At 24.2% G+C, this 21,061-nt stretch overlaps 1 protein-coding gene across 1 annotated transcript in view; it reads left to right on the top strand.

Annotated features, from left to right (window-relative positions):
- The window catches only part of LOC129613277 (zinc finger protein 624-like), a 110,932-nt gene that overhangs the window by 72,187 nt on the left and 17,684 nt on the right, over nucleotides 1-21,061 (top strand). The window lies entirely within an intron of this gene.

Here is a 21,061-nt window from a genome sequence, read left to right as displayed (position 1 = left end):
TCATCTATATCTTATACATTATCCTTGATGTTAATTAAAAACAAGAGTAAGACACATTTTGGAAACCACACATATAAGTAAATTGTTATACAAGAAATTCTCTTTAACAACTATTTTATGTACAAATTATTTAAGATTTTCTTAACACTCTTAAAAAGACACACCATATACACATATTATCACCATCATCATCGCCATGTCGTAAAGAAAATATTCTCTAAAAATTCTTTGACTTATTCTTAGTTAATCAAAAAAAAAAAAAATGTTTTATTTTGATTTCTTAAATTCAACTCTTATGTGGTATAAGTCCTTTGGTCACATAATAAAACTATACACTTTTAATATAACTCACCGGAGCGCTATTATTCATTATGGTGTTATATAGAAGAGATAGAGAGAAAATTATTTGCAAATTCTTATTTTTTACACACAACAACAATATATATACAAATTTATATTTGCAAACGTGATTACAACCATTATTTTGTATATCATTTAGCATACTAGAGAAGCTCTTTGATTAATTATGAGGTAGCACATTAAAGAAGTGCCAACAAATAATTACAAATTTATTTATTTATTTTTTTTTTTTTTGCTCTTTTGAATTAAATAATAACAATAAGTAAATGATATTATGTAATAGAGTAACATTTTATTACGGTTATTCTTTAATTACTTCAAGAACTTTTTTTACATACATACATGAATCTTTGTTGGTCACAATAATTTAATGTTTAGAAAATTTTGTGTTGGTAGGAAAAGAAACAAAGTGTTCACATTCTATAATTGCAAATAGAATTTTAGAATGTTTTTTAGATTATGTAAAGAGTTGCTTAAGAGCGGTTTTATGGGAGTTTTAAAATCTTGAACAAGTAAAACTTATATACGTGCTTATTGAACTGTTAAGAAATTGGCAGATATAGCAAATAGATCACTCTTGTATGAAATGGAATTAATTACCTTTTATAGTCCTCTAGAAGCAAGAAGTCGTGGATCATATTCTATGGCTTCTCCTGCAGATTATTGCATTTTACATGAATGAGGCTTTTTCGACCTATCTATTGTTCATTTAAGAGCTGCCAATGAACTCTTAAATGAGATGCTTTAACTCACAATATAATTAATTTAGAAATTATTTCCAAACATTTCCAAGTAAGCTCAGAACACTCTGTTAAATGCAAAACATAGACAAAACCATAACATATACTTATATGAATTTATGTAAGCTACATAAACTCGACGCATACATAAAATTCATAGATCATTTGAAAAGGACTAAGACATTATTTATCAGAGTTTTTTTTTAATATATTTTTCAAATTTCTGGATTTTGAACAAAATTGCCATAAAATGATTTTTAAGATCCTTCATGTTTTATTATTTATATAATGTAGATGTAATTGTATTGTTCTACATTACCTAGCTGCTGCAACTACCATTAAATTTTTCTTTTACAAATCCAGACCTAAAGGCCGTCAACCGACAAAATATCGACATACATTCATATAGGTCATTGTTATTTGGTGATTTTATTGTTATTTCGGAAATAAAATTTTGTGTTTTGGCATCAATGTTAATAAATTTCTTTTGTGTGTGCGTATGTTAAATGCAAAATGATGTTTATATGCTCTCATACATTTAAATTCTTTTCATTATTTCGAACTTTTGTTTTATTGTGTATATTTTCAGGAAAATCTCTCCGGAGACTTTAGTTTTTGATTTCCTTTTAGAATTTTTCTCATTTTTTTTATTGTTTTCTTTAATTTCTTTTGTTTCAGACATTATTCATTCATCATTTATAAGTGTAAAAGATTTTGGAACTCTGAATTATTTCCTTTATGTACGATTCCATATGCCATATAATAAAGGAAATGTTATTTAAAAATAAATTCTTGTTTCGAAGACAAGAATTTGTTTTGTGTAAGCATTGTAAGAAATGAACATTTTGCTCGATTTAATCAAAGACTTTAATAATCACAAAAATCCATGTTATTAGATTCTTTAATTAAAATTTGCTTGGGCTAATTTGTAACGTTTGCTTATAAATTTCTTATTAAAAATTTGCATATTACCGTTTAATTAGAATTCCTTAATAAAAAATAATTTTGATTTAGAAAAATTTTATTAAATTTGTCTAGTACAATTAGCAAACAAAACCTGTTAAAGCCAATTATTGATGCAATCGAAACTAAGTCTACGAAATCAACTCTGATTCTAACTCCGAAAATTTTATTTGTGATATTTTCATTATTTATTATTCAAGTATGAAAATTAATTGTATGAAAAAATATTCTCTTGTTTTATTTTAAAATTGCAATATAACAAAAATTAAAAAAGAGAGTATAGCCAAAATATTATATGAAAACGCAAATTCGGAATCAAATTCGGAAAACCGATTTCAAAATTTTGGAACCGATTCCAAAAGAGTAAAACACTTGATTTTCTTTGAATTTCGAATTCAACTCACACTCTAACTATAGGCCCTTAAAATTTCGTTAAACTTCAATTCCCATTCTGTGACTCCGAATTTAAATGACGACTTCACAGTATTTGGCAACAATTTAATAATAGCAAATGATACCTTATTTTTCATAGACTTTCAATTGTTTAATATTTCCCGGAAAATTTCTGATTTTAATTTTAAACTTTGAATTTTTTTCTTCACAAATTTTAATTGAATTCCATGAAAACTATCGAAAAACTCTTCTTATTTATTTCTTCTTCTGAATTTCACCGTCTCATGTATGCAATATTTTATATTTCAAAAATTGTTTCAAATCATTCGAAAACTTAAACGCCTTTAAATTTCACAAATATAAAATAATATATCCTTGTTAGTTATCCTTGTCCACCCCAAAATAGAGAAAAGTGAATAATAAAACAATCATGCAATAATAAGGAAATTTTCATTTCTTAACAATATTTTCAATTCCTTATTGTATTTTATGCAATTTCGTTATATTCTATACTCACATTTTCTCCAATTTAAATTATTTTTAAAATTCTAGCCGAAACTATCAATGCCAATTGAACTGAACTTGGAATTTTTTCCATTTATTTTCATATTTTTTTGTTCTTGTTGAAAGAAACAAAAAGTTTTTTTTTTTTTTCAATAATTGCCTCCTTATAACAAATTTATGCCTTTATTTATTACGCTCATAATAGAGAAAAGTAGAGAGGAGGACACCAAATATTATTACTAAAAATAAATCTATACATAAATACCTTATAATATCATTCCTTCTTGATGATTTAAGAACGTAATCTATAAATGAGCAGAAAATAATAACAAAAATGTGAACATAAGAATTAAGGACTTAAATTAATGGTGTGCACATTATGCGTGTGATAAATCAAAAAAAAAATGCGTGTTTGTTAATTCCAACAAAACAACACTAATTACATTTTTGTCGTCATTAATGCATTGCTATATATACTAGAATTTAAGAGAGAGTATGAACGTAACGAACCTCAGTGCATATATAAAAAATATAAAAGTGTCGATGAAAATTAATAATATTTAATAACATTGCGTGTTTTATGGTTGTACTACAAGCTCGTTCTCTTTATGTTTTGTTATGTAACATAGTGTGCATACAAGAATTTTAATACACAAATCTTTGCAGATTAGAGAAAAATCATTAATTATTCTTGTAATTAATATATATGTACATATCGTAAAATATTGTGTTCTTTATTTTTCATCATTTTAAAAAATCAAATTAAAAATTTTAAATAATTGGTTTTAAAAAATAAAGAAATAAAGATCGCATTAATTAATCATTCAAATAATTTTAACATTAAGCGGATTTTTTTTTTAATATTTAGTAAAAATTATGGTTCTAATGTGCATAATCAAAATTACATAGGCTAATAGATTTTGTTCTTGATTAATTTTATTTAATTTATAAAAAAAATCGTTCATTGTCATATTAATCTCTCTTAATGACAATTTGATTTCTTAATGCCTTACATTTAATTTATTAAGTAAATTGGAAATTTAGTTTTAATAACGCCTAATAATATGCAATTTTTTCCAAAATCTAATATTTTTACAAAAAATATATTTACCTTTCAAACAAATTTTAAATTAGTATGCTGTCAAGCTTCATTTGTATTTAACTTGGAAATAACATTAATTTGTTTTTAAAATTTTCAGAAACTAATATTGACTTTTAGGAATGTTCTTTTAGTGCTAGTAACAAGACACAGAAATTTGATAAATTTTTTAAAGGTTTGAATATTACATGAAGAAAACTTTGTCTTAATATTAATTTAGAATGAATGATTTTATAAGTAAGTAAATAATTTTTGAATTTAAGTAGAAATTTAATATAAATTCTATTATCGTATTTTATTTTCCAATATACTTAAACTAAATTTTACACACTACGTGAAACCTAATAATCAGGGTTTAATATGAAAATAAAATACCTACAATTTAATAAAATTAATTTACTTGTTTTTCAGTCAATAATTGCTTTAGAATAAACAGTTCAAAATAAACTGCCTAAATATATGCAATTTACGATAAACAATTAAATAAAATGCTATTATCAATTAATTTGTTACAAATATGTACACGTATATATTAAATATAAATTAAATCTAAAATTTTATTTTAAATTTTTAAATCTAATATAACAGTGTACGAATGTAATAAATATCAGCTTTTACAATCTTTAAATTTAATATTAAATTTAATACTAAATTTTCCAATTCAGAATTTTTCCAAATCACATTATTTACTAATTTAAATTGTACAGATAGTTCTTTTATACCACATATAACAGTTAACTATGTTTCTTCTATAAAATAGTACCACAAATTTTCTTATATTTCTCGTTCAAGTTCACTATTATTAGATTTTAAAGGTTAAAGAACATTTTGATGGGCATTTCAAGACTTATTTTTTTTTGTAATGTTAAAAATGGATTGGGCGTTAATTGATGCCATCTTATATACCTACATATAATGTTGTACAATATGTATTTCTATTCATAGCGGTACATATATATAACGTACATAGGTATATATACATCAAATTTGAATTGCTTAATAAATTTATCTACATACATAATTATATATATGAACGTCAACCACTAAATACAAACGAAAAATGAGAAAAGACAATTTTTTTCTTTCTTTTATTTATTTTTTGGTTTTTTTTGTTTTTTAAAGGACTGTCCAAAACATCAAACTATTCACAAAACTTAAATAAGATCCAACATAAATGACTTACATATTTATTATTATATATATGGTACCGCTGTTTATAGGGATTTAACATACAACGTAACATATGTATGTGTATACATATAAAACGTTGGTCATACAAGAAATGGGATTTACGAGAATGTACAAAAAATATGAGTAACAATTTTTTGAGAAATAAAGTATGTTTTAAGAAATGAGTAAAAATTCAAAGAAAAAAAAAATAAGAAATAAAAAAAATAAATTAGATTGGGAAATTTGCTTTTTTTTTTATGTCAAATCGAGATACAAGCGACGTATTGGAGTATTTTTGTTTTCTCATTCTTCTTGTTGTTTCTTTTTGTATACAGAGGGAATATGAATGTTGTGTTGTGTTGTGTAAGTAAATGGTAGTTAGTTATGTCTTCTTTGATGACTCTACTATTTTATTTTATCTTATTTTTTTCTTTCATTATATTTTTATTGTTTTTGTTTTCTTACTCTTCATAATTATTTTTTGTATTTTTGTTGTATATATGGTGATTCTTCTCATCTTGTCGTTTTTACTGAATGGGTCATCACAATATCTTGAAATGTAATTAAAAAAAAAGAGACCTGAGAAACAATATTCTATATGTACATGTATGTATGTATGACAAATAGATGGAAAATAATGAACATAAACGATAATATAGTGATGATCTTGATATTATTTATGATGTTGATGATGATGATAATAATCAACATTTTTAACGTCCCCCAAAAAAATAAAAAAAAAAATTTTTTTACATGATTAGAAAAAGAATATGTCGTGTACAAATGTGTATATGTAATTTGTATATAACATTATATATGTATGAAGATATGCAGAAGAATACCTTCATATACACACGCAAATGATTTAAATCTCTAAAACAGAAAGAATCCAATAATTTTTATTTTAAAGATTTTTAACGTTTTTGTTATACCAAATTGTATAATAAAAAAAAAAAAAAAACAACAACAAAACTAAAAATCCTTTTATCTTTTATGTCAAAATATCTTAATAGTTCATTGTAATTTAAAAAGATAGGTGGTTACTTTTTAATGACAAAAAAAAAATATATTCAACATTATAAGAGAAAAACAAAAACGATTAAGCGGCAAAGCAACGCAACAAAAGTAAAATTTATGAAAAAAGAAAAATTATTGTAAACTTAAAGGAGAATTGGACAAAATTTAACAGTTTTTCTCTCTTTCTCTCAGCAATTAGTTTTGTTTTTTTTTTTTTTTGTCGTTTGTCCTCACTCCTTTGCTATTTGTCATTTATCTAATTTAATGTCATTTATAATTTTATGTTAAAGGTATGCAATTATTAATTTTTATTGCTTTTTCAAAGCATAATGGAAGTATTGATGATAATTACTGTTATATTAGTATGTGGTCTTGTTAAATTTTTAATATTGTAGGTACTGATTACTATATTTAAATATTTTATGTGGTGAAACGGAGAAATTTGAAAGCTTTAAAAAATTTTGAAGGTGATTAAATAAAATTTCAATTATACTTTTCTTATAATATTTTTAAAAAAAATGTAGAATTAGTGTTTTAATTTTGATGATATGTGGTTGATATGTTTATCGCCTATATATTTCAATAATTAACAACTAAAAATAATTAGTTATAATTTGCGAACTGCTTCTTTTCACTAAAATTATAAGAAAAACAATAAAAAATTCTCGGTCTTTTCGGAATGAAATGCAATTTCACCCAAATCGTTTTCCTATTTTTAACACAATATGTTAATTTTATAAATTAGCCCGGATAAGAAACTGTAAGTAAACACGTTAACATTTAGTAAAATACGAATAAGATAAAAATATATGCCTCCGTACTGTTATAAAACATTTACAATCGTATGCTTTTTCGCCTCAAGCCAATGTAAAACTCGTCTAGTGTTATTTGCTGCGTCACACTTTTAAAATTTAAATGGAAAGTTTAGCAATCTTTCACAGGAACTGTATAATATGTAATATATTTTAGCGGAGACAATTGCATTTATCTAAGACACAATTATTTCATAAAGTCATCTTACTCTTAATAATATTAATCACTATTGATTATAAAAATTTTTAAAATTTCAAAATGGAGAAGCATATTACCACCATTTATTTTTATTTTTGACCATTTGACATAAAAAATATCGTAAATTTTTAATTTATAGACTAAAATGTCATATTATCAAATAATTTTATTGAATATTTCTTTAATTCTCTTGTATAACATAGTAGTCAAAGTTAACCTTTACAAAAATTAAATTTAATCTCAAGAAAAAAAAAAATTAAAAAATTTTGAACTTAAGTTCAAACTTTAACAATTTCGTGATCAATTTAATTTAAAAGTATAAAACTGCAAAAAAAACCCCGATACCTGATTTCTTTTTCTGTTTTTCTTCTTGTTATACGTTAATTTCGATTAATAATAATTGAAGCTACTAATTTCATAGAGCGCATTCTGTTTTTCGCTTTCAAAGACATTTTTTTTTTTTGCTTGTGTATTTTTTTTTTTTAATCATAATTTCATCCCATTAATATTCCCATATAGCCTCTGTTCATCTTCTTTAAACATGTTAATGTTTCATGTCCCTACCATTATTAAATTTTTATTATTATTTTTTATTAACTTTTAATTTTTTTCTTTTTAAAAAAAAACTCTTTGCAGTTTTTCTTGGTTTTTTTTGTTTTTTGTTTTGAATCAAGTCACGATCTTCTTCACCACAGTCGTCAATAAACTGTATGCAATTCTTGTGTACTTATATAATATGACAACATTTAAAGAAAAAAAAAATTCAATTTGAAAATTAAAAACAAAAAATAAATAAAAATTACAGCAATAACCTTGAATCGATAGTGAGCACACAGCACACTATTATATGAAAAAATAAAAAAAAAAAATATTTAATTTTTGCTCTAAATCGAATTTTTTTACGTTCATAGGCATTAATTTTCTATTGAAAAACAATTTAAACATTCAAACCATTTTATAGGATGAAAACATTTAAATACTGTTATACGATAAGGATATGCCACTTTAGTTTAAAGGAAAATATAAGAAAATTAACATAAAAAGTTTAGTATATTGGAGAGAGCCTGTAGTTATGCAAAAAATATAATTTAAATACTATTTTATGCAACAATATTGTATTAACTATTTCGGGATTAAGGATAAGTAAATCTCATTTTGTGGTCATTGCGATAAGAATGAAGAAATTTTCGTAGAGATTCTGGCAATTTACGATAAAAACTGAATTGATTTTTTTTGTCAATTATGTTACAAAAATTGACAATTATACTGCAGCCCTTTTAATTCCAATAGAGAACATTTCTCTATCTTTATAAGGAGTGTTGCCTTATCCATACAAAAAAATCGTCCTTTTCAAGACTAAGATTTATTTTGTTAAGAAGACGTTAATTTAATGCTAAATATTAAGATACAAGATACGTGTAAAATTCACTTTCAATTAGATTGTTGTTAAATAATCCCTGCATTATTGCTGCAGTTTTGCTGTATTAGTAAATTACAGTAATTGCTGTAAATTTTCGTATATTTGTAAATTATTGTAAAACGAATAGTTTTTAATAATTTTTTTTAAAAATGTTATAAATGAAACTCCTATTATGAATTTATTTTCAAAATATCTCAAAATAAAAATTATATTATACCTTCAAAATAATAAGAAAAAAATAAAAATTTCATTATTTAACGACTATCACGCTTTGTCATTTTATTTTTCCTTTTGTTTTTTACATTTTGTATCATTTTTTTTCCTCCTATTACACATGCATATACATACATGTTGTCATCTCTATACCTATTATGCTCTGCTATACAAATAGTATTGCTGAAGATGACTATACGGTGACGGTGATAATCCGATCGCAACAATAACAGCAACAGCAGCAAAATCAACAGTAATATTTGCAGTGTATTTAAAAAAAAAAACTATAAAAAAAATATTTCCTTAAGTATTAAACTCTTAGTATAAATAATATGGCTTATGGGCTTATAGATAGAGAAGATTCTTGTAAAAAACCACAACAACAACAACAACAAAAATTAAAGAATAAGGACAAACTTGAAATTATAAAAGAACATAGAAATAAGACAGGTTACCCATAACCTATAAGAAAACTATCAGTTTCTACTTAATTACACCCTTGGTATGCCACCATAATCACATGTATATATGTTCATTGTTTATATGGTACATTAAATTTATATATTATGTATGTATATATACAATTATACACCAATCTTATACATGGTTATATGGTTTCTAACTTGATTTGTGAGATTTAAGCGCGGAATTTTCGCATTTTGAATTTTGCTTTTTTTTTTTTCTTCAATTTTTTTTTTTAAATCATAACAATCTCTAATTTTCTTTTAATCTTGAAAAAAAATGTTTTTTTTATTTTTACCTTTAAGAAGTTGGGGCGTTTCTGATGACCTCTCTTTTTAAAAAGAAATCACTAAAATGAAAAAGAAAAAAAAATAATGAGAAAAATTGGAGAAAAAAAGGTAACAGAAAAGTTGAAGTTTCTGCCCCATCCTTTCTTATATATATATATATTTGTGTACGAGTATGTATAATTGTGTACACATGATACGTAGGTAAGCAGCAGCATGTATGACATAGGATAGTTGTCGTATTTTTTCGATCCCCATATAGTCTCTTTGCGTATCCAATCAACATTATTTTTTTTTCATTTTCGTTCTCATTATTTTAATTTTTATTCTCATTTTATTTATTCGTCTTATTATATATTTGATTAGGGTTGCCGTTTTGAAATATTTTTTCCAAATGTGTCATCTACATTGTAGCAAATTTTTGTATCATATTTTGTTTGAATCTTTTTGTAGGAGATTCATTTTTGCCGGATTTTAGGTCTACACTTAGTTTTTGCATTTCATTAAAAATATTTTTTAATTTTTGGCACTTTTCTAAGAAAAAAAATGTCATTCTCATAAGTCATATCGTCTGCTGAGAAATGAAACAGTGTATGATGCATATACACTGTTTTCCGATTTTATCACCATTGGATTCCCCGTAGTCGATTTCATAAGTACAATTATATTAAGTAACTCTTCATATTGATTGCGATAGGGTTTTTAAAGGAAAACGAAAATAGTGTATAATTCATTTGAGAAAAAAAGTTTGTAAATAAATAGTGTATAATGTGTTCACTCTGTTTTATTTCCAGACCCTAATTTTTTAGTAAAAACTGAAACAGTGTAATAAACCTATACACTATTTTATTAGAAAATTGAGCTGACAATGTTCGATTTCACTACTAAATGAAACAGTGCATATTGCTTTTACTTCATTTTATTTGAAAATTTTCTAAAATTTTAATAATACAAAACAACGTAGGCCTTTGATACACTGTTTTAATTTTTTGCAAAAAAAAATTTTTTCGTTGAATTAAAATTTATAATAGTGTATGAATATTATACACTGTTTCATATTGCTTCATACACTGTTTTGATTTTTAATCAGCAATTACTTTATTTTACAAACCATGCAATTAAAACAGTGTATATACAAAAGATTGACATGTTCTTATTGTGTAAAGTTTGTTTGAGTTGACCGGAAGGTAGTGAAAATAAATAGTGAACACAAATCGTTAAAATATTAAAAATTTAAGAAAAACAAAGTTTTTAAATAAAGAAAACCACAAAATAAGTTAAATAACAAAAATAATACAAACAATTAAATAATGGATAAAAAATTACGGGATGAGGAAGTGCAAAAAATTATTGAAGAGTTTTCAGAACCATCTTTACCAGATTTTTCTGCAGGTTCGTCTAATGATGAAAATGTTGCCAGGAATCATAACACAAAATCCGTGGAAGGTCATAGTGCTTTTGTGTCAATAGAAACAGTTGAAGAATCAACAGGAATTGCGAAGGAAAATGTAGAAGTAGGAGAAAGCACGAAAAATGTTAGAAAGCGGCAAAACAACTAAAAATTATGGATACAAAATCATAGGAAATTGATGCGAAATTCTGGACAACAATATCTGACTAAGCATGGTAAATTAAAAAACCCAAGGGACCCAAAAGCTGTAGTATGCAGTTGCAAATTTGAATGCATGCAAAAGTTTACAGAAGATACCCGAATTAGTATTAACAAATCGTTTTGGCAACTATGCGATTATGAGAAACAACGGTTATTTATTAAGCGTACGGTTTCTAACAAAATATGTAAAAGAAAGCTATCGTGAAATTCTAGAAGAAATTTTACTTATAGTTATGAACTAAATGGTAAAGCCGTTTGCAAAAAATTTTATCTTGCAACATTAAGTATTTCTGATGGAGCTCTGATGCATGTAAAAAACAAGGAAAAAGCAAACATAGCAGTGGAAAAAGATCCACGCGGTTCACAAAACAATGCAAAACAACTTGATCCTGAAATTGAAAACTCCATCAAAGAACATATAAAGTCTTTTCCTAGTGTTGAGTCTCATTATACTATAAATAACTCAAAAAACTATATTTAGCTAGCAATTTAAGCATAAAGAAAATGTACGATCTATATAAAGAGAAACACCCAGAAAATAAAATTAGCGATTATACGTACCGAAGAATAGTCAATGAATTAAACTTTTCAGAATTTTATGATTTAAAATTCTTATTTAATGGATTAAATCACGATTTGTGTTGGCTTAATGGCGAAAAAATCAGTTGGCTTAAATGTCTTAAAGTTAAATGTCTTAAAGTAGAAAAATCAAATGCAAATGTAATATTATTTAAAACTGATTGGAAACAAAAAAATTATTCGATAATTTATTTATCTCACCAATACAAAGAACAAAAGATCAATTACTTTGTCAGTACAAAACAATTTTGAATTAAAACAAAAGTATTTCAAAAGTTTAGATATAAGTGAAAAAGAGAGATTTGATATCACTTTGTCGCAACGGCCTTCTCCCAGCAAACACTAAGGAATTTTATGAAAATCTCCCAGAGAAATTAACCCAAAAAATTTATTAGATGAATCAAATCATTCCGAAGATGAAACCGACACTTAAAAAACATATAATTTTTGGTAAAATATATTGAATAAAAAAAGTTTTGTTTGTTGAAATAAATTATTGAATAAACTTTATGTTAAAAATAAAACAGTGTATACATAAAAATGAAATGGTGTATACCATACAAAAAAAATAAAATGAAACAGTGTATAATTTATTTCGTACAATTATCTTCAAAATTAAAACAGTGTAAGAGGTACTCTAAACTTTCAAAACCACAATTTCCTATGATCCATGTGAATCTATAATTTCTTAAAAGTGGAAATGTTTTGTTAAAAGTTTTAAAAATTTGGTGTTGTCTTTCAAAATAACTTATATAAAAGGCTTTATGTACTTTTAGGCCATAAACGTAAGTTTAAATTTTCAAAAAACTTTAAATGCAATTTACTCGAAACTATATATTTTTTTATACACTGTTTCATTTCTCAGCAGACGATATACTGACATATCTGTGATTTGCAGTCATATAAGCGCATCTACAGTAATTTTGAAAAAAAATATTAAAGAAAAAGTAAAAATGGATTGTCATTCTATTGTATCACATTTTTCTGACTTGGATTATTTTTTCAGTCGAAATAGTTTAAAATTTTTTTCCGTGAGTGGCTGGCAACTCTAATTATGAGTTTGATGATATTCTGATCTTTGTTTTTTTATTTTATTCTTATTATTTTCTCTGTTTTACTTTTAATTTTTGTTTTATTTTTTTTTTGTATTTTGTAATTTGTGTGATTTTAAGAAAATTACTCCTCTTTTGTATCAATGCTCTTCTAATATGTAATACATATTATACGTTCTCATGTTAATATAATGTATGTATGTAGATTGAAGTAGAATTTATTTTTAATATAACAAAAGAAAACCTAAAATAATAATAACAACAATATAAAAAATATAAAAATCGCGAACTCTTCATTTTTCAAGTGCAATTTTCAACATGACATCGTCGCTTTTGTTTAATACCTTTAGGGTCTTACAAGTAAAACAACAATAAGAACGACACAAGATGAGATGAAAATTATATAAAATGCAAAAATGCAAAAAAAAAAAATAAAAAATTAAAATGACCAGAAAGAAAACTTGCAAAAAAAAAAAATATCAAAAATGATTCAAAGTGCATTTTTCTCTACATTATTTTTTTTTTTTGCTTTTTATGTCTTTTATACCATGACTGAACATAATTTACAAGTCAATGTCATCTAAATACAAAAAAAAAAGAAAATCAAAGAAACAATAATATAAAAATAATAATAAAAAGAAAAATATAAAAATGAGGTTGACGAACTTCACAAGGATAAACCAAAATTCGATTAAGATTTTTTTTTTATTTTTTTTATTATTTCTTTGATTATAAAATTAAAAAATAGTGAAATTAATAATGCGCTCGAAATTATTTTTGATAACTCAATTTTCTTCACCACACTCTCTCTTTCTCTTCTCTCTTACGGCCTTTCTTCATTTATTTAAATTGAAAGCCTTAAAGTATGCAATATTTTATTAATAATTTATATACATACATTAATTCTAATTATTATTATTATTAAGTTGAATTTTGTATATTAATTAATAAATTTTAAAATTATTTAAGTCTTTCTTGAAATTCCTCTAATCTTTACATATATTGGTATTATTAGAAATTAGCTTGGAGTGTAGAGTCTATGCGATCAGGAATTATAAAATTATTGTACTGGATCGAGTTAATTTTAATTGATTGTGAATTTAATTAATTAATCATTATTCTAATCCATCCCATTATACAATATATAAACACTAGTTATCTCTTAATCTGTTGTGTATAACAATAATAATAACACTGTTATATTAAATTGATTTTAATTATAAAAAAATTTCTATTCTCTTTAATAAGAGATAAAATATATAACAGATATAATACTCAATCTTTAATTAATATATTATGAATAAACAACAATTATAGATTTTAATCTGTTATATTAAAATCTATTATATTAATTGAATTAATATATATTGAGTGAGCCACCCATTATTAATTTTATAACACAATTGATATTTCCAATTTATTAATATTAAAATTTCAACAATTAATTAAACAAGTATATATACATGAAAAAATCATCACTCATATCATGTTCAATATGATTTCCCATTTATTATAGCAGAATACAAATAAAATGTATTTATGTACGTACATGAAATTTTACTCTATTTTTATAATTAATCGCCTACATCCAAAACAATGTGTGTGTATTTTCATGTCGCATATCAATGTCAGTTGTTTATTTAAATTTAATAAATATTAAATTATATTTATTGTTTTTCACAAGAAAATATAAAAAATATAAAATGTATATTTTGTATAACATGCAATTTCATTATTTATTTCATAAACTCTATATTTCTGTCTCAAGTGTCATATATACACACCCTTTTTCAATTTCTATATTGCATCATATGTACATAAAAAGGTGGTAAAAGAAAGTAATCAGAAAATACATTGTTACATTTTTAATTGTATAATATTGTGTATAGCATAAATTAAAATAGAATTGCCAATGCATACTTATAAAATTTATGGAAAATATTAATTTTTCCACAATCTATTGTATATTTAAAATTAAAGATAAAAAGTTTATATGTACGCAATGAGTTAAGTTGTTATAAAATATTTTTCGTTCAATTGTCATATTGTTCCTTACTTCAATTTTGTTGAAATGTCCGAATTATTTAACTAAAAATTGAGCATAAATTATATTATGGAAATGTAATACGCATATAGGTGACATGAAAGAAGTGCAATTGTATTAAACTTTTCCTTCATCTGCACGTATGTTAAATGAAGAATGACGTAGTTATGATAATCACTAAGTGACTACTAAGCTAAAGTGAGCATTAATCAAATTAATATATGTAAGTATTAATTCTGAAATTTAGCATTATTCTAAAGTCTCAAAACTTTTGTTCTACATTTCTACTCCAAATTATTTTCTATTTCTAAAATATGCAACACACTGAATTTTCAGTGAGATTTTGATTTTTTTTTTCTAAGTCACTTGATTTTTGTACTTGATTTGTTCCGAACAGTTTACAGTATTTGCCGTTTTCAATTTATTAAAGAACTCAATGAGAACCTTATTTCATAATATCTTATATAACACCACCATTTATATAACAAAAATATGTATAACAAAATAATAATTTTAAATGTTGTATATTTATAAAAAATCATAAGAAAATATTATATGTAACCATAAAGTCAATTAACAAGTGATGAGTTGTAAAATTGAACTGCTTTGTCTCTTTCAGAATTTGTCTCAGCGTGAAAATTTTGATTTTGATTTTCTTATTCTGTTTTATTATATTTTTGCAATTTTAATTTTTTCTTTATTTTCGATTTTAATTTTTTTTTTTATTATTATTATTTTAGAGTTGAGTTAAAACCACACTGTGTGTTGGTTATATGTTTCAAATTGAAATAAAAAAACCAGAAACAAAAGAAGTAAAAAAAAAAACAAAGGTGTCCATATGGGGTCCAGAGATCCAAGCATGCGTGTAAAACCTATTTTCCGTTCAATATTCAATTTTTTTTTGCTGTTTTGAATTTTGCTTATATTTTTCGGACGGGACAGGATGTTATAAACAATCGCGCCAAGGCGAAAGAAAAATAATGATAAGAATAAGAAAAAAGAAAAAGAAAATACAAGAGAAAATTACTTTTCTTGTTGTTTTAAAAGTTTTCAAATACAATTTTTAAAATATCATTCCAAAACCAGTCGTCAGTTCCTGTGTGTGATAGTTTTGATACAAAAGATCGCAACTTTTAACAATTTTTAATATCTTTTCTTTTTATTATTTTATTATTATCATTTACTCTTTGAGTTAATCCAGAAATTTTGCAATTCCTTTTTAATATTAGCCACATATTATATGGGTTGTATCTATATTTATAGATTTATATATAGGAATATTTGGATATCATTGTCGTATCATTTCTAAAATCCAGTCAGTATTTTATATCAGAGGTGATATATAAAATATTGACTAGATTTTATATTTGATTAAAACTAGAATTTTTGCAGTAATTGAGAAAAATTCAAAATTAATTTGTTTACAGAAATGTTAATGTTATTTTAATGCTATCTATAATCGTTTCATGGATTACTTTTAAAAGAGTTATTTATAAAAGAGTAAATATGTTTAACTCCAAAAATTCAATATTAATACGTAATTCAGCTTATGAATTATAATTGCTGAATTGCTTATTAATACAGTAGAAATCAGAATGTTGCAAACAATAAGGTTTCTAACTCAGGAACGAATAAAATCACAAATTAAAATTTAATAAAATAAATAATTTTTTTTTGAAATTCTAGTTTCACTAGTAAAGTTTTTACAAAGCGTAGCTCCGCGACAGGACCACTCCTTTTCGCATAAAATGAAATTTCTGGACCATAAATGATTTCAAAATAATCAAACATCCCTGATCGAAATATCCTTTTTTAATTCATTCATTTATTTTTGTTTTTCCTCTTTTATTCGAATTATTATTATTATTTTTATTTTATATCATTTTTATTTATTATGCATTTTGATGGTGTTATTTTTCGGTTTTTTGTTTTATGTTTTATATATGTACATTACATTTTATATATTATTATACATGAACATGTTGCACATATTATAATAATTCATTTCACAGTAAATATTTTTGCCATAATTTGGTACATGCATCTTGCTAAATCATCTCCTGCTGATTTAAAGCAATTCAGATAAAATGCCATCCGTTCATTTTTCACAAATGAAATGCAAAAAAAAAAAAAAGAAAAGAAAAAGACAGAGAGTAACAAAAACAATAACAAAGTACACAAAATTAAATAAAAAAAAATTTCCCAATGGCAATTTTTGACTTTTCCGATGATTATTTTTTTTCTCCTCTCTGTCTCTCTTTCCCTGTTTCTCGCTCTCTCTCTTCCTTTCTCACACTTTTTTTTCGATATTTATGAATATTTTTTATAATATTTTTTTTTTTTAATTCCTTTTGTCGGTGATATTTTGTCAGAGTCATTAAATGGATTTTGAATATTGTTGTTCTTTTTTTATTTATTTATTATTTTACGATTTTTTGAATATTGTGAGAAAGTATGTCGTCGTATAATATGTAATCGCCGTTGTCCTAAACGTCCTCGTCGTCGTCCTCGTTTATTATAGTAATTTTCTTGTCGTTTTTTTTATTCTTACATTCTTTTTTCTTGCTTTTGATTTTACAATACTTTTGTTTTCTTAATTTTGTTTTTCTTTTTGTTGTTTTGCGTTGGTGTTTTGGTGTCGCTTTTCATGAGCGCCATAAAGTTTTTATTTTTTTATTTTTTCTTCTGATATTTATGATATTTGTAATTATGTCTTAAGGTATGGAGATTGGATCTTGTTATAAAATGACCGCCTTGTAATTTTGAATAAAAGCAAATTCAAAAAGTTGAAAAAAACAAAAAAATATTATATTGGAACATAAGGGATAAAGAAAACAGAATTGTAAGAAAATGAAAATATCATAAAAAAAAATAATTGTCAAAAAATTTATGATATAATTCGATGTCAACGAACATTTTTCTTTCTAAAAATTATTTTTTTTCTTTCCTGTTTTTTTTAGGATAACCGCATGTTCAGACTAATATACGATTTATTGACAATGTATAGACAACGAATTAATTTAAAAAAGGAACAAAAATTTTTTTTTTTCCAGAAAAACATCAGTAGAAAAAAAAATTGGCAAATTAAAATAAATTTTTATGATTTATAGAGCAAATTCTTTTAGGAACAGGATTTTTTACAATGCGATACTAAAATAAACTAAAATAAATGAGTTGTATATGCACAAAATATAATATTGAGTCAGAAATAAAAATGACATGCACTATTGAGAAGTATTTGTCTTATGCTCTTTTATAATTTTGATGTTGCCTTCTCTTTTATGTGTTTACACATTCAAAAATTTCTTACTCAAAAATTTTATTCAAATTAGGTGTAAACACTTGCATTCTCGAGAATTTTATAGTATTTAAAATGAACTAAAATCGTTGATAATTAAAAATTTAATTTTAATTAAAAAAATCGACGGTCAAAAAAATTTCACTCTCATACACTCTATTATGAGTAAAATTACGAGTAAAAGAGTCAATGACATTTCGTATACAATGTACACAATATAAATAAAATATGTTTCTAATACCTTTATATTTGTGTATCTTAACAGGTATATGAATAACAGACATTTTCGCACCTTCTGTTTAATTTTGAAAACCGCTATACCATATTACTTGGTTTGAATTTGAATTTAATTCTGTTTTTCATTCTTCTGTTTTTGCTTTCCTTATAGATTCCTCTCCTTCATATTTCATAGTTTATATTATACACTAAAAACTTAAAATAGAAAAAATATAAACAAAATACCAAAACATTAGAAATAAATGAAAAATTCTTATAATTTTCTTTTCTCTATGACTTTATGTGCGTTTGTACTATTCACTCAATTATAATCAAGAATTATGAAAATTTTCATTTACCAGAAGCACATATATAGGAACTGGAGGTAATTCTAAAAATAAATGACCAAATTTTTAAATAATTTTCCAGAATGTGTTTTTTTTTTGTTGTAACGTTTTCTTACAATTTTATTTATCAAAGAATTGTTGAAGTAAAAATACCAAAGTATTGTTAATAATTTTGCTCCACGTTTATGACTTTTATGAGAAAATTCCGCATTATTTGACATTTTAGAATATAAATTCTAAAATGTCAAATAATGCGGAATATTGTAAATTTTTGGATTATTAATGAAAAAATTTTGACATTATGTTAATAAAATCAATATAATTAATACAAATTTTAATATTTTGAAATTTTTATGTGAAAACAATTAAATTCTGGGCTAGAGTTACTGAAACTTTCAAAATATTTAAGCTTTTTAAAAAATAATTCCCCTTTTATAGATTAAAAGATCACACTTAGAAACAAAATAAAATTCCAAAATGCAAAGCACAGCTGATGTTGATTGACAACCAGACAAATAAAATAATTATTTCTTCTTGTTTACCATAGTACTGAGATTCCTAAAGTATGGCATATTATACTTCTTTGGTTAACAATATGCAATGATTTCTGAATTTCCTTTTGCGATGCTGTGTTATTTTTGATCATTATGAATGAGAAAGTTTGTGCGTTTTTTCTATTGGGGGGTACCTTAAAAAAAGCAAACAAATGCATATTTTAAAAGTTTATTTTTTTTTGTGTTTTGTAAACAGAAATATTGTCGCCTATATTAACTATACGGATGAACGGATTGTCGCCATATCGCAATTAAAATTAAATTAAACAAAAACAAAACACAAAATGAAAAATTAGTTAAACATTTTATTTGACATACAATTTTGTTGACATTTTTGTATTTTAATTTTTTGTTTTGTTTTTAGCTATCTCGGAGATCTATTAAAATAACAAATGCATATTATATGTGCTCATAGTGAAAGGAAGGAATTTTAATAGCAAAATGGAAATTCATTGAGCATTAAAAAACTATAAAATGAGAAAATTTCTACAGGGAGATTTTTAGATTTTGTATTTCATAAATGTACAAAAATATAGAATTCTAAATGTGTGGGTTAAAAGTGTTTTATAGAATTCTAAAATATTAATTTAGTGCAAATTGAAGTTAACAAATTTCTCAATTGTATTTCTGTAATGTTACACAGATTTTCTGTAATTCTATATGTCCACAATCAAATCCACACTAAGCTGTCTTAAGAAGTATGTGCTGATTTATTCTAAACACAAACCAATTCATAAAAATGGTTCGTGTCTACATCAAAATCTTTTAAATTTTTTTGCGGTAAATATGATAGTCTCTGACACTGAATACGCTGCATGTGCCTCTTTTCCATAAATAATTTTTAATTACAGTTTTCACCAGTGACCATCTCTTCTCGTGCATGGTAAAATCTAAAACACCCTGTATAATCTTATTTTCATATTACCATATGACATATTCGACATTAAAGAAAAAAGTGTATTATGTCGCATGCCAGATTTGTTTACAACCAAGTAAAAAAAAAATTAATGACAAAATAATGAAAATAATTTTAAATTTAAAATGAAAATGAAAAAAAAATGTGGGGCTGTGTAAACAATATTATTATTTTAAAATGTTTATGACAGCACTTTTGACACGTACAAGCTAAGATTGCATATAATTGTCAAATAGATCATTTTACGCAAATGGAAAAAGAAATAAAGAAGCTACACTATTATAAAAGCACAGAATTTTTATAAATATAAATTTATTTAAATTTTATTTTAGATTTCAAAAATATTAATAAGAATATAAAATACGAATGGAATGACCTTTTTTTTTCAAATCAAAATTATTAATTCGAAATTTATTGTCTTTGATAAAAAAAAAAATTAATTGGTTTCGACTTGTGTCAAGTTTATCTTGCACTTTTCAATCATAGTGTACTTCAGTTTATCAAACTTGAGTTTAAATTTCGCATTCATTCTAAGCGGGAGTTGAGCAAAAAATTTTATATATCAAAAGAATATAGAATCGCTGCGATTTCATTCTACTTCCCATATTATAAAATGTATTAATGCGAGAATTATAAACTAGCCGTTTAAAAATTATTTACGCATGAAGCGGAATAATGCACACAGTGCGAAGTTAAACAGTGTTATTTAAAGAAAGCATACAAGTCAAATAATTTCGCATGTTTATCTAGCAAATAACAAATTAATTCAGATTTCTTTGAGGTATAATCAAATAAATCTTGAGT

This window comes from Condylostylus longicornis, unplaced genomic scaffold, assembly GCF_029603195.1.
Source record: "Condylostylus longicornis isolate FDR11 unplaced genomic scaffold, ASM2960319v2 ptg000081l, whole genome shotgun sequence".
NCBI lineage: Eukaryota > Metazoa > Arthropoda > Insecta > Diptera > Dolichopodidae > Condylostylus > Condylostylus longicornis.
Note: the sequence above shows the minus strand (reverse complement) of the source record. Positions and strands in the feature narration are given on the sequence as shown.